Source organism: Trachinotus anak, unplaced genomic scaffold, assembly GCF_046630095.1.
Source record: "Trachinotus anak isolate AG129_WGS33_773 ecotype Australia unplaced genomic scaffold, CSIRO_AGI_Tana_v1 ptg000013l, whole genome shotgun sequence".
NCBI lineage: Eukaryota > Metazoa > Chordata > Actinopteri > Carangiformes > Carangidae > Trachinotus > Trachinotus anak.
Genome location: NW_027273864.1, coordinates 21,943,044 through 21,957,738, shown reverse-complemented (window position 1 = coordinate 21,957,738; position 14,695 = coordinate 21,943,044). Strand labels below are relative to the sequence as shown.

Here is a 14,695-nt window from a genome sequence, read left to right as displayed (position 1 = left end):
AGAGTGAGTTCCCAGTATTATGATCACTACCATTAGGGCAACATTGAATTTATTATTACCATCATAAAGAGAATTATGTCCATCAGAAACCAATCTGAATCACGGCATGTGGCCAGGAGTGGACCGGCAGGAGGAGTGTGGCTGTGCTGGTACTAGCTCTTGGACTTCATCAGCAAGTAAAACTGGATGCAAACAGAGTTTGCAGTAGAAGTTGTAACATAAACACAGATAAAGAATGGATGCATGGCAGCTACAGTGAGGATTAACATTATTTAACAGTGGAGAATGGAGAGGAGAACTCACACACTAATATACTTGTCTTATTTAATAATGGGCTTGCAAATAGAAATAAATCTAGTGCAATTTGCACACTTATACCCTGAAATGAGCAAAATGTTTAAAAAAAAAAAAAGAAAAATTAAGATGTGCAAATATTTCTAATACGTGTAACAATTAAAGGTCAAATTCAACACTTGGCATTGAATTAGTCATCCATTCACAACCTCTTTAAAAGGGAGCTTACATACTCAAACTACTCTCTTTGGAATATATTAATTGGCTCAGGATTTTATTTAGCTATTAATTGCTTTGATTACCCAACCAGCGATGGTAGCCCCCCTTCTAAATCCTTGAAAAAAAGAAATGCAGCTGTATGAGAAATACACAGTAATTAAACAAACAGTTACCGAAGGGATTCCTGTGTGTTTACTCCATTTATAAATATGAGAGGCTACAGTGTAATGTGTGAGGTTATGACATCAAGCTATGACTAGTTACAATGCATATCTGCAATGCACCGCCACAATTTAATGACATGCCTGGTTAGAGACTGACCAAGCTTAATAAGTGTTGAGCTATCTGTTCTCTCTAGTTGAATCTAGAGAAAAGCACCAAATACTTGTTAATGCAAACAAAACTCTGTTAATAGAAGGGCATTGCAGTTACAAATTTGAATCCAAACATTATTTTGATAATCAAGGCCAAACTCTAAAATTGTTAAATGCTTATAAATCTGACATGCCATAATGAGTACAGATCTTTTGACTGTGCTGTTAAAACAAGGTAATGAAGAAGACCTCTAAGGCATACCTTCCGTTTCTGATGAAGGTCAGGTAAGATGAAGAAATCCCTTACCAGCTTCGTTAAGCCTCTGGTGAACTTCTAATGGATGGCTTCCATTTAGGAGGGAAAAAAAATAAATAAATATTTGCTTGTTTCAACAAGTATAATCCCAGGTGACTTTCCACAGTTCTTTTAGCATTTACACTAAATTGAAGCTTATTTTATACCAGTTTGTGTGTGTTTGTGACTGTCTGAATTACAAAATTAGCCTGTACCCGAATATAATGGACATCCAACATTGTCAGGAAGCATTGTGAAAAATTGGTACCTAGGGCTCGCCTGGTAATAGTATATTTCTGAACAGTTTTTCAAGACGTCCAGCTGTATTGTCAGCTAGAGTGATTTTTTTTTTTATACTGTGCACAAGCAGCTGAGCAGACCACCAAGCCTTTACATTCAGTGCTAGGTAAACTCAACAATATATTTCTAATAATCAGAGGCTTTTATGTGTATTTTCCAGAACTGGTTTAAAGGGGATGGGCTTTGAACCTGGTGCTCTGTTTAGTATTTCTGAGAGTTTATAGAAAAACCTAAAATAGTGTGAATGACCTTTAAGACATTATTCAGGTTTGGTGTTTGTTGTTAGGACAGAAACTGATTAGAACTTGAGTGACTATCTAAGATCAACACATTCAACAGAAAATGGCTGACTGCTGACTGGATTGGGAAAGAAATTGTGAGAAAGACAGACAGAGATCTTAGGGCTACAAAGTGTGAGAGACTAATGAGACTTGAATTAAGAAGAGTGTACTGGAAAAGTATAGCCTACGCCATACTCCCACGTCAAGGAGAGGACAATTATAGTGTGCATCCGTGTCAGCTTTCAAACTTCACTTCCTTTCATTTTTCTTAATTACCAGGCAAATATTCTCTCCTCTTCTGCTTCATTAGCTACTTTGTTGAGCGTTGAGTGATGTCAAAGAGATGATGGAGGGACAGAGCAGTGAAGCGAAAGGGGGAAAATGATATCACCAAGAGCCCTTGTCTTTAGTCTGTGATTAGGTCCCTTAAGAAGGCCTTCTGAGTGCTGCCAGCCTCTATAACTCAACCAACAACTCTGACAAGGAAATGACTATAGATTATGGTTTTGATGGGTGACCCACTCCTGTCTGGCAAAGTTAAAGGGATGCTCGGGCATTATGAATTTTAGTGGGTTATCTCTCTTCAGCAGGCGCCTCTCCCATTGTGGGAAAAAATGTCTTTCTATTGGTACTCAGCCATTGTTTTGGATGAGGAATATAAACAGCACAAACAAAGCTAGATATAAGACAAACGTGGGGACACCATTCACACACACAGACAGACACACACACACACACACACACATTAGGAAACAAAAGATGCGGTCAGCAATCAACCGGACTTGTATCAAAACACTTGCATCAGGAAGGAAAATGACTGTTTAAGTTCATCAGTGAAACCTGTCTAAAAACACAAAGCTCTATCTTTTCTGAAAACCCACAGGGATTCTGACTATTTTCTCCAATTTCGAAAAATCTTGTTAAGTCAGCCGCCCCTGGAATCTGTTCACTTATGTCTGCCTCTCTTTCTCCCTCTCTTCTTCACTGTCTTTGAGACTTTCTTTGTCTGTCTCTTACTTCTCTTTCCTCCCTCTGTCTCTTTCTCTCTCTCCACTGCCTCCCCAAACGGTGCAGCAAAATTGTTATTCCCAAGTCATTATCTTATTTGTGCGTCTCCACTCAGCTGTAAATCCTCTAGGTATTCCTCTCTATTCTCTATTAACTCTACCGCAGTCAAGCTTCAGCTGTCAATCACAAAACACTGCTGAGGGAGAAATGAGGAATAAAGACAAAGACAAGGAGAGAGGAAGTGGGTTAGAGACCGAAACACGGGGACACAGGAATGTGGTCAAGAAATAGCAGAGAAACAGTGAGACAGAGAGGATAACTCACTGCAGGTACAGGAAGAGAAAGAAAAATGAGACAAAAAAGGAAGGAGAATAAGAGATACAGAAAAGCGGAAGAGTCTTTCAGGGCTAATAGGGGCTATAGGGCTAAGCGAGAGTCCAAATGAGGGGTCAGGGACTCAAGTTTGCAGGTTGCTATGGAAACGACTCAAAAGGGAGATAACTCCATTCTTTTTCATTTTCCATATTTCTGTGGTAAAGATAAGACTCAGCGCGGTGGAAATGCAAAACAATATTCTATATTAATAGGAGTCTGGGTAAACACTGGCCTAAGAGTATCTGGGAAAAAGAGTTGTTAAATATATTAAATATTATATATATTGTTAAATACATGTTAAATATATATGCACAGTACCATAAGATAGGATGTTAAAGCTTTAAAAAAATGTGAATGCAATTACAAGTCAAATACACACCATCAGTCAAAATACTACAACAACTGAAAGTGCGCTTTAACAGGTAGCTGTTAAAACTGTGAAGGACTGCCTCATGTTGTTAAGTGCATTCTGAGCAAGGTCTGCAGCACATTGACCAACACAGTTTAATTCAGTCCAGTGCTTTTACATTAAGGTGTAAGGCTCTTCTTAGTCATTTCGTCAAAACAACCTAAACATCCTCAAAATTATCATATTAAATCAACACCTCTTCCATGTACTCCCAAAAAAATTTGTAGCAACTGCACAAAATAGTAATGCATTATATTATATTGGACAGTATCAATAATACATCCACCTACTGTATCGCAGTTTAAGATGGTATAGTAAAACATGGCTAGTTGTGTGTACTGACCACATCAATATCAATACTACATCACACTGAGAGAATGTCAAAAGAAAAAAAAAAAAACATATTGTGAAAGAGTTGCCAATTATGGCTCAACGACAACAAAACAACTGCAAAAATAAATATCAAAACTCATTCATCTATTTCTGCATTGGAACTAGCTAAACCGGTGAGACAACATTTCTGCAGGCTCCTCAGAAGTGTCGTAGAAGCCAAACTCAGAGAATCTCTGCCCTCACTGCCAACAGGATTACTAAATTTAGGCAACCGATTAGCACCGTTGAGAGCAGAGGATTTTGAGAACTAATGACCTACATAGAAGCAGAGTATATGGTCCTCTTTTGGAAAAAATATCACCTTGCCACTTGGGAATTCACTCTGCATGTTGTTTTAGTTTGGGAGGCTTTAGAACAAATAAGACATCAAAAACACGAGACATCCAGACCTCGCTTACTATGAAATCCCATATTCCAGTGTGTAATATAACAAGTCTGTGTTTGAAATATGAAATGGTGTTTCTTTTTAGGAACAGAAAGCATGGCTCCAAGACCGTGCTCTGGTTTCCACTGCATTTAAATTCTGCACAGAAAACAATACGTGCATCATGTGCTGACTTAAATTAGTGGTTTGCCATGTTTAACGTTCCTGCAGCACTGGTGAACATCTGCTTGGTTCGCCTGAATACAAATGGAGGATGACTGTAATAACTGTATTAACACATGAAAGATGAATTCAAACTTGCTTGCTTGCAGCACTCTCAATGTTGCAGCTGCACTCAGGTTGCGATTGTGATGTCGAAGATCAGACATTGGTTCTATTCCTCATTTAAATGTGGTTATTATGTGTTTATATGTTGCATGTTTTTTAATGTTTTTGTTGTACTTTTTCTACATGTGACAGAACAGATTAAGAATCAGATGGCTGTGCTCAGTTTGAGGAATTCTTGCCTGCATGGTAGGGTCATACTGTGTGCACTGGCAGATGAGAGGGATGGTTGAGAGAGAGAAAATGCAGCAGGTGGTACATGAGCATGGATGACCAGATAAGGAGGACAGTGATGATGAAGATGAATTTGAAGATGATGAGGGTAAAATCGACGGACATACAAAACACAAAGGGAGGCCCTGCTGCCAGGTTAAACTTAAACTTGTGGTAGACACCAGTGCAAAGACGAGACTTGAAAATATGTCAAGCAACACTCTCCAAACAAGGATTACAGAATGTGAGAAAGCTTCCTGAAGCTGTGTGTGTGTGTGTGTGTGTGTCTGCGTGTGAGGCAGTTGAGCAGTGGTTGCTCGTGGACTCTGTGCTTCCCCTGTGGCCCCTCAAAACACAAGATCAGCACCAGGGGTCAGTGGACATCGAACTGTGGAAGCAGCAACAAAACTCTGGCCAGGGAACAACACTATACTCAGCAAGCTCATAGTGGACTCAAATATTCTAGGTATGGCTGTGCTGTGAAAACATTCATGGCAAAGCGTATGCATGTTACAGTGCTGTACGCCAGAAACAAAGGTGGAAGATAAAGTATACAAGAATATATATTCAATATGCTCAACTGATGCCAATCAAAAACATTTCTTATTACATTTATTCTGTTACTGAGAACAGTTCTACAAGTGTATTAAGCAAATCAATGACTGGAGTTGCCAAATTTTCCTTTGCTTGAGTGATAGAACTGAAATTATTTTTTGGTGCCAAAGAAAGTCGAGCGAAAGTCGATGCTCAGTTGATTGATTTACTACAAAAAGAACTGTGTCAAGACAAGAACAAAATCGGACCATTATCACCTCAAAATATTGGAGAATTTTAAACAAGATTTAGGAAAACTAATCCATACCTCTGTCTTTGCTTCTTTTAATGGAGTTTTCACAGGCCTCTATATGAGCTCTCAGACAGCCACAGCTGGATCAGAACACTCCTGCTCCAGTATCTAGACAAAGACAACGAAAGCTGAGCACATCACTCCAGTTCTCAGATGTCTGCACTTGCTTCCAGCCTGTTCTTATGTTTTCAGAACCAAAATGCATCTTTGATCTTTAACACATCTTTTACACACCACTTCGCCTCGCAGGTTTAGCTTGTGTCCAGAGTTAAATCCAGTCAGGGTGAAGCTGTGTTTAGCTTATATGAAATGATATGACAGCAAGAATTATTTTAAAATGAAGGCTCATATTTGTTCATAGGGAAGCATATAAGAGACTATATTAAAATGATAATGTTAACCTGAAAATGAAAACTTAATTTCACAATATTGTTATTCCAAGTGTATGTGTTATTTTAGTAAAACTCTAAATGAAAAAGCAATAATCCAATTTGCATTTTCATTGTCACATACTCGTACGGGCATTCTATGACCATATTGAAATGAAAATGGAAAAAGTTTAATTTTCAAAGTCATACACAGCTGTATAGTGGACAATATTCAAATGATAATTCAAATTTGAAAATCAAATTGCAATATAAAGAATGTAACCTGGTTTTTCAAGTCAGAATTGAATTTAAAAAGCAAATTTTTATTGATTTGAAAATGAAAATAGCATTTGACATTTCATTTTCAAAGACTTAACCTGCCCAACATTGGACAATATTCAAATGCAATAAGCAAAACAGTGCCCCAAGTCTAATACATTTAGATGTCACCACACTCTTTTGGTGTCAAATAAATGAAAACGCCGTGTGATTGTTCTATACAAGTAGAGTTGACTTGTCTTGAAGATGCTTTTATACATTTGCAAAGCAGAACCTACATTTTGTGGGTAGCGTCGTCTTGCTTCCACTGAATATGTCATGATTGACGTAGGTTTTAGGTTGTATTCGATTAGTCCTTCACAAGGTTTCACACTCAGTATGACAGTACACCAGTGCTGTTTACAACACATAAGCCTGTTAGATTTATTATAACATTTCTTAGATAAGATAATTCCTTAGGTAAATGTCATCAGTGTTTGCTTTCTGTGTTTAATTATGATTAAGATGAAAAGCAGCAGAATGCAAATATAAAACTTTAAAAGAATTCTTCAATTTTCTCATTTATCTAGTAGCTTCTGGTAACAACAGAGGGGACAAAACAACCCGGTGGCTGCTCAGATTTCCCCCACTTGTAGCCCACTTTGGCCCCATTAGCAAACCACACTGGCAGACATACAGTACATGTGGCCCGTATGAGTTATTCAAATAGAAGCCAGCCCTTCACTAACCTAAGTGTGGCCAGCATGGAAATGTTGGCTGTGATGTATGTGACTTTTTGTTCTTTCAGTTTTAACCTTTGCAAATGAAGGCACTAAACATCCAAATACACCCTGATGCAGGTATGCTGACACACACACACACACACACACACACAAACATTAATCTCTTCCCTCCTGCCGTCTGATGTGACACACTGAGTCCAGTCCAAACTGCTCTCCCTGTGTGAGGAGCTGGTACTTCTTGTTTGTTCTCCTCTTCTATCTCAGATTGGTAAACACAACTGGTGCCTGTGCTCTGCATGAGAATCAGCCGAGGCGCCTGCTCAGCCCTGTCTGCTTGGATTAATCCTTAACAGGTCAAGGTCAGACACATTACAACAATGCCAGCCCGGTAATAAGCATGTCTGAAGATTTCGCAAGCTCTAATTTAATTCCTAGAGCATTATGTGAAGCGGGTGAGGGACAGAAAAAGGGAGAGAGTGAGGGTGAGAGGCAAAGAGTGAGAGAGCGAGAGGGAAAGACAAGAGGTGAAACAACTCAGTGGCTGAATTAATGGCAGGCTAAGGCAGGACCTTGTCACTGCACCGCTAACAGTTTTCCTCTCTAACCTCCTCCGCATATCTGAATGTGGCAATCAGCTTCATTGGAGAATTAACAAGAGCATTAGAGTGGGGGACACAAGCAATCAGTGTCCTCTAAGTCTGCCGTGCCGCCTTGCCAAAATAAAGCATTAGGGCTCGTCTGATCCTACTTCAGAGAAAACACATTTCACAGACGGCAAAGATACAAACAGTGGGAGCAAAGCTTCGAGAAAAATTATTTTTAAACAGAGCATGATGTTGATTTAACACAAGTAGACAAGACCATGCATTTCCTATTTGTCTTATGGGACCTCTGCTCTGCCTTGTTTCTTGTTGTTACTATGAATGGTAATGGCCTTATATATCCTGGTAGGCCAGGGTTGTTAGCAGAGATGGCTGCTGGAAATTGAAAATCTCTTGTCAGGTTTCAGAAGTTTTTTGGGACAGAGGGAGGGTGGAAAGGGAAGACGGCACTGATAAGTGAAAGCAGATTGGCCTTGTATCAAATAGAAATGAGTTTTATTTTAGTTTTTATTTTATATTTATTCTTATTCACAAAAGAAACTGTATATTTAGAGAAAGGCAACACATGCAGCCTTTAAGCCACATAATATACCCCATGACACTCAATCAAAGAAAAAAAAAAAAAAGAAATATATACATATATATATATATATATATATGCTTTTATTTAAAACAAGGATAAAAAAGACATGTAGATTATGAATGCTCTGCTAAAGAAGCAACAGAGATGGAAAGAGACATCTACAGTCTTGAGAAAAATAAAATCACTGATTCAAACTGTGTTGAGCTGAGGACAGTAAGGCCCTGGAGGTGTTCAGTCAAAATGTTGGTAGAGTGTGTGGGTTTTCTTTTCTATCCAAGGCTGCGAGCAAGTGGCTGCAGTGACAGTCAGACAAGTACAGTTCAAGTGCATGGATGTTAATAACTCATCACACACACTTCACACACAGATACATTCATGTCACATTAATGGTGTGAAGCAATCCTGTAATCAATTAACGTTGATTATAAGGAAAGATAATTGATGAGGGTTAAGGCAAGATCCATTACACACCAATAATGTGAATAATACTTGTCCTCCTTTCAAACTCCAAGGGCAGATTTTCACCTGTTACTGATGATATGGAACAAAAAGTCAGTGGAACCATCAGGCTTAAAGAGTGTAATGTCACAATCTCCTCCCTAATTTCACAACAGTTTTTCCTTAATGTTTTTATATTTTATCTCTATTTGTAAAAGTCACTGCACACACACACACACACACACACACACACACACACACACACACACACACACACACACACACGCACACACACACACACACACACACACACACACACACAAACACAAACATACATACACGGCTGAAGTAGTTTCGGGATTGTTCTTCTGAACTGACACTAAACATATCAAATGTGCAATATGGAGAAAAAAAAATCTAAAATCACTGCTATAAAAATCTTAACTCACAATAACAAACTCCAGTGATGAGGTAGAATCCTGTATTCACTAGCCTCAGTGTTGTTAATCTTCCTGGCTCACTGTCTCGACTGTAGTTGAAGCAACTTTAGTCTTGAGTCGTAGCATTTATTAACTGACAAACAGCCTAAAGAGCATATACATTGCACTCCTACGTTCAAAGCTACACTGCTAACTGCAAACTAACTGGCTAACTCTGCTCCATTCGCCAGCCTCACCTCTCTCTCTCTCTCTCTCTCTCTTACTCTCTCTCTGTCTCTGGTCTGCTACGCACACAACCTGCTTACTGATCTTTTCCTGAAAGGAGCTGCTCTCCTCCTGTAACAATATTCTGTCTCAAACACCTCAAACTTACTGCAGATCTTGACCAGAGATGATAAATGAGTGTAATTTCTTTGTTTTCTTGCTCCTGCTGCCTCTTAATGCGCAGGTTTAGTTTCCACACGACTGCACATGTGCATGATACGTGCAATACTATTACTGATCTCAGAAGGGTTGGAGTCAAAGACAACTTGCCGAGCACACTTTGGCTCTAGTCATCAGTCAAAGATCCCAAGATTATCCTACACATGCGCAAACCTCCAAATTAAGCTGCTTTCCTCTCCACTTGCTAAGCTTCAGTCGTTGTCAACGGGACATGGTCACACCCACGAAAATGACAGAAACAATAGTTACAGCAGTTGGAAGTCAAGCTAACTTGCAGGGACACAAGTGGGCAGTAAATTACATGATGAATGCAAACAGGCATCAGATCCTGTAAGGGACAGAACGCTGGTCTGAGATCAGATGTAAGGAGAGATATCACTTCCACTTTGCTACCGTTCTAATCGATTTCATAATATATATATTTGTGTGTGTGTGTGTGTGTGTGTAGCCTACATTATAGAGATAGTGTGCTCATAATAATGGATCAAAAAGATATTTTACGAAATAAAAAAAAACTTTAGTGCAACTTTCAGTGTGACAGAGATGGAAGTGTGATAGTGTGAATCTGAAGACACAAAGACACCGTAGAGAAAAATGAGGTCTGAGGAAATCATTTGAGGGTTTGCTTATCTGCTGTTCCTATGATTAAGATATGATCAGCTTTAGGCAAATGAAACTTCTTTGTTAATGTTAGAGAAAAATTGCCTTCAGGTTTAAAAGAAATCAACACAGTTTGTTTGTTGCAGACAGAATGTAAACCCCAGTCTCTGGTGTCTGAGTCAGGCACTTTCTACGCCCATTCACTCCCCCTCACCTCGTTCCCAACACTTGTTTTCACCAGGGTGACAATGTCCATTGCTACTAAACATATTTCATTTTACCAAACAAACAATGCACACTTTTTTCTGAAGAGATCTACAAAAAGTGCCCTGTTAGAAAAATGTAAACACAGGTCATTTGAAGCACTTGAATGATGAGTGTTACTGTTACTGTACTGTTACTGTATAGTCCCAAATGGCGATGCTTATGCTGTTATTCAGTCAGGCAAATAATTCAGCATGTCGCATGTTTAACTTGTCTGAAAGTGCAGCTAATTGAAAAGAAAAACAACACGACTAAAGAAACAGAAAAACCACACCAACAAAAAATCAATAGATCTATACCAGTAATGATGTGTCTGAACACAGTATGTTCTGCTCCCACGGGGGCCACCCGGCTGTTTCCTTTTAAGACCACACATGTGCCACAGTGCCACACATTTATCATAGAGCAATGGGAGGTTATGGACCCTGGGAGAAAAGAGTGTTGCGGATTACACACCCAGGCTCGCTTTATACATGCTACACAAGCCGATGCATGATAAACACACACACAAATACGTGCATGTACTCATTCCCTTTCATGCTCATACGCAGACACAAACACAGCAGTAATGCTGCAGTAACACAGAAAAAAAATAAATAAATTGTCGCAGCTGCTAGCCATATAATGACATCCTGTTGGGTTATTGTGACAGTAATAGCCCTCAAAGCAGCAGTGGGATATTATGGCTAGTCACACAATACTATAAAGCAGAGGAATTTTCTGCAACCCTGACACGAGGTGAACACTTGCATTGTTAAGGAGGTATAGCTCAACTAAGGCTAATAAATGGATTTATATTTTTATTTTCATATGCTAAATTTACACTGGATACACTGAGCTCAAGGAGTTGCTTTGTGTTTCATCACACCAGGATCAGTACCCATATTTATCAAGCATTCCACTGTCTCTCCTAGGAATTGCACTGAAATTTAAACTACAATGAAATATACTCCTACCAGTAGCAATTGGTTATTTATGAAGCTGCCCATGATCATTCTCAGCTTGGAGTAAAAGTTTTCTTTTGAGAATGAATGATATAACAGTGTTTGACACTTATTCCATGCTTGAATTCATTCATATTCAACCTGTTCCTGATCATCTATGGTTACACTACAGTGTTTTGTGTGCAAGTATTTGGATTTTTCATTTCTTTCGGTGTGAATTTTGAAAAATATTGCTTCTCTCACATCTGTTCTAAGAAACAGGGATGATTACATAATGGTTAAAATGAGGACAAGTAACAATCTAATACAAGGACAAAGACAAAATCTAAGTTGATGTTTAGAGGAACAATTTTCTAAACTTAGTGTTGACAAATGAAAAGCAGTGCTGCATTTAAAATCCCCAACACAAGAGGTTTAAACAAACTGCTCTGATACTACTCCCCTTTCTCCAGAAGGGGGAAAAGATGGCAAAGCTATATTTTTAACTTCTAAAATGGATGTGTGTGATTTTTTTTTTTTTTGCATGCACAGAAACTGATCCCTTTACATAAATCCATTTCGAGAGCGCATTCAGCACTTACACCTTGTGAAAAGTGCCAGAAGCTTGAGTAATAGCTTGGCACGTCTTTCTTATGACACAGAACAGGCGTTATAAAAGCGACTTGATAGGTATGGTAATTGCTGCCAGCCCAAAGACTTGAAGACGCCAGCCTTGATTCTTTAGAAGGTGTAGAGATAAATAAGCCTCTTTTAATGAGAATCTAAGTCATGCTGAGCTTAGGCACTCTTGCTCAAGCAACGTAACCCATCCCCTGTAGGGATTACACCTTGTGCAGTTCTTCAGTTGAACACCCGCATTCATCTGTAGAGGTGTCTGTGGTGTGAGCGACACAGGTTACACTGTTGCTTATGCAGCACAACATACTTGGACTGACCCCATGTGTACGGTGCTCAAGGTTGTATGAGCATGTGTGTTTACAGGTCTTAATTGAATATCATTTCATAATATCACTGAAAATACCCAAATGTTGTGTTGATATTTTAGGTCATAAATGAGGGTAATTAATCATTTGTTATCACTTTACCATGTTAAACTTGTATCTTATTCTCATTTATCCACTTTCGCAGTTATTAATATTTTGTCTTTAATTTATCTTCCTCTCGGGTTTGTTTCTTGTGCGTGAACAGATAATCCTTTGAATTTTTATCTAGCAGTTGGAATCATCGACTGCAACTATTGCAGAGGACCTATTAAATCACCATCAGTTTCAGAGGGTTCACAGAGATAATATAACAGACAGACAGCAGAGACAGAGAGGAGTTGTGCTTCCATTCAATAAGACTTACTGAGCAGAGCCATAAGACAGTTGACTGCCTGATGATGACTGACAAGCACAAATCACTGCACAGACCGCAGAGACATGGGTGCAATTATACATAAATACATACACACACACACATGCACACACACACGGACAGCATATAGAGTCAATATGCTCCTCTTCCATATTCTCCGTTGCTTTAGACACTTCCTCACTGCTGCCATATATACAAGTCAGAAAATCAAAGGCGCACGAGTCAGACGGGGCTGAGCAGATGATAAAAGAGCACACAGAAATGTGGAAAATGAGGCGACGGAGGGCATTTCCTCTTAATTGGAAAACAAAGGAAGAGCAGAATTACACAGCAAGTGACACTTACTTAAAGACCAAGAGAGAAAGAGGCAGAGAGAAACAGAGAAGAAAGAGGACACAAGCGCAAGAGGGAGAAGGAAAGATCCAGATGCATTGGCTGAGTGATCGTTTGTGTCTTATCCTTTACCCCAATGGCACAGGACTCAATCAAATTCTCATAATTCTTGACCATGCATTAGCTTAGCAAGCAGGGACCTTGTTTCACTCCTTCAATTAAATGCCCACCCTCACATAATTAACGACTGTTTTGTCCACAGATCAATAAAGGGCCTGTTCATTAAAAGTCCCTTTGCTTCCTCAAAGATCCCCTCGCGCAGTTCACTATTGCATCTGAGGAGGTGGCAGCGCCTGGCAGAATTTCCATTCCGGTTTCAAGTCTGTGGGTTTTCTTTTTTTTCTTCTTTTTTCAGCTGGTGCAAGATAGAGAAGGAAGTCAAAGAAGGACTGAAAGCTCGCAGAATGTGAGGAAAGCTTTTGAAATACAAAGAAACGACTTATGGGAACTTATTAGTTTGGATGTGAAAATCACAGAGGCGGCCCTAGCTTGGCTGTACTCTGTACAACGCTTTCTTGTAGGGACACATAATACAGAGGAAACGACATGTACTGTAAACTGCAAAACATGCTATGAACGATGACTGCTTGGTTTTTATTGTGGTAGCTTTTGTTGAAAGGTCAACGGTCTGTATCCACCCAGAATTCTCCCCCAAAAGACTTCAATTCTTTTACATTTATGGTTGAAGATGAAATGTGGCAGGAGTGCAGCGAGTCTAATCTACATGCACCAACTGTATCTATACGCTATGCTGTAATCAGTCACAATCAATGTCTGTATCATCTTCTCAGGCTACAACCATCATCAGTGTTTACAGATGCAAAAACAAAGGACCTGTCTGTTACTCCTTAAAAGATAAAAGATCAATAAACACAACGGGAGCTGGATTTTACATGGAGCTTGCCTAACTGCCAACCACCTGCCATAGCTAACGCACCGAATGATTAAACCAGTGCTTGCTTCAATCTTTAGGATATCTCTGGGATCTCTAGGATTGGATTTGCTCTCAGCAATGATCAATGTGCACAATGCTGTTGCCTCTCACCTCTCCCATCTGCCATGGAATCACAGCATCTCTGGAGATGGATAACAGGGTTTGAACACACAGCAGTCTCATACTTGGGTGTGTTTTTATTGTGTTTATAAGACTAGCACTCTGAAGCAGTATCTTTGAATTACAGTATAAAATCATCTAGTTTCTTTGCACAGTTGCAGCTAGAAAAAAAAGTTGACCATTTATATCTTTGGTGGTAACCGTGTTACCTCTGCAGTTCTTATTTTTGTTTGATTTCAACCTCACTATGACATTGTTCCCGAGGGATTTGCTATGTACTGACAGCTATGGGATTGCCAGGTAGGCTTTATAATGGACATATGACACAAGGTATTTACCTGTACATGCTTTTAGGCTGCTCAGCCTGGGCTTCTGTTTCCCTATGTGACATTTATATAGCATGTTATCTGTGTGGCGCACATCTTTAAACACTCTTTGTTGCCATGCTTACCAATTCTCTGTTGGGAAAAGAAATACTCTACCTGAAGAGATTTAAATAAATAAATAAATACTCAAAATATACACATACTGAATGCACTGATAATTTGTAG

General features: G+C 39.2%; 1 protein-coding gene across 11 annotated transcripts in view; it reads right to left on the bottom strand.

Moving 5' to 3' along the window:
* LOC139630484 (cadherin-22) overlaps positions 1-14,695 on the bottom strand; it is a 220,045-nt gene that overhangs the window by 88,427 nt on the left and 116,923 nt on the right. For 9 of the 11 annotated variants that reach the window (XM_071493972.1, XM_071493976.1, XM_071493971.1 and 6 more), the window contains one exon: positions 5,673-5,765. The exons of the other annotated variants lie outside the window; for them this stretch is intronic. The gene's annotated coding sequence lies outside the window, so the exon portion shown is untranslated. The remainder of the gene's footprint in view (positions 1-5,672; positions 5,766-14,695) is intronic. 11 annotated transcript variants of the gene reach the window in all.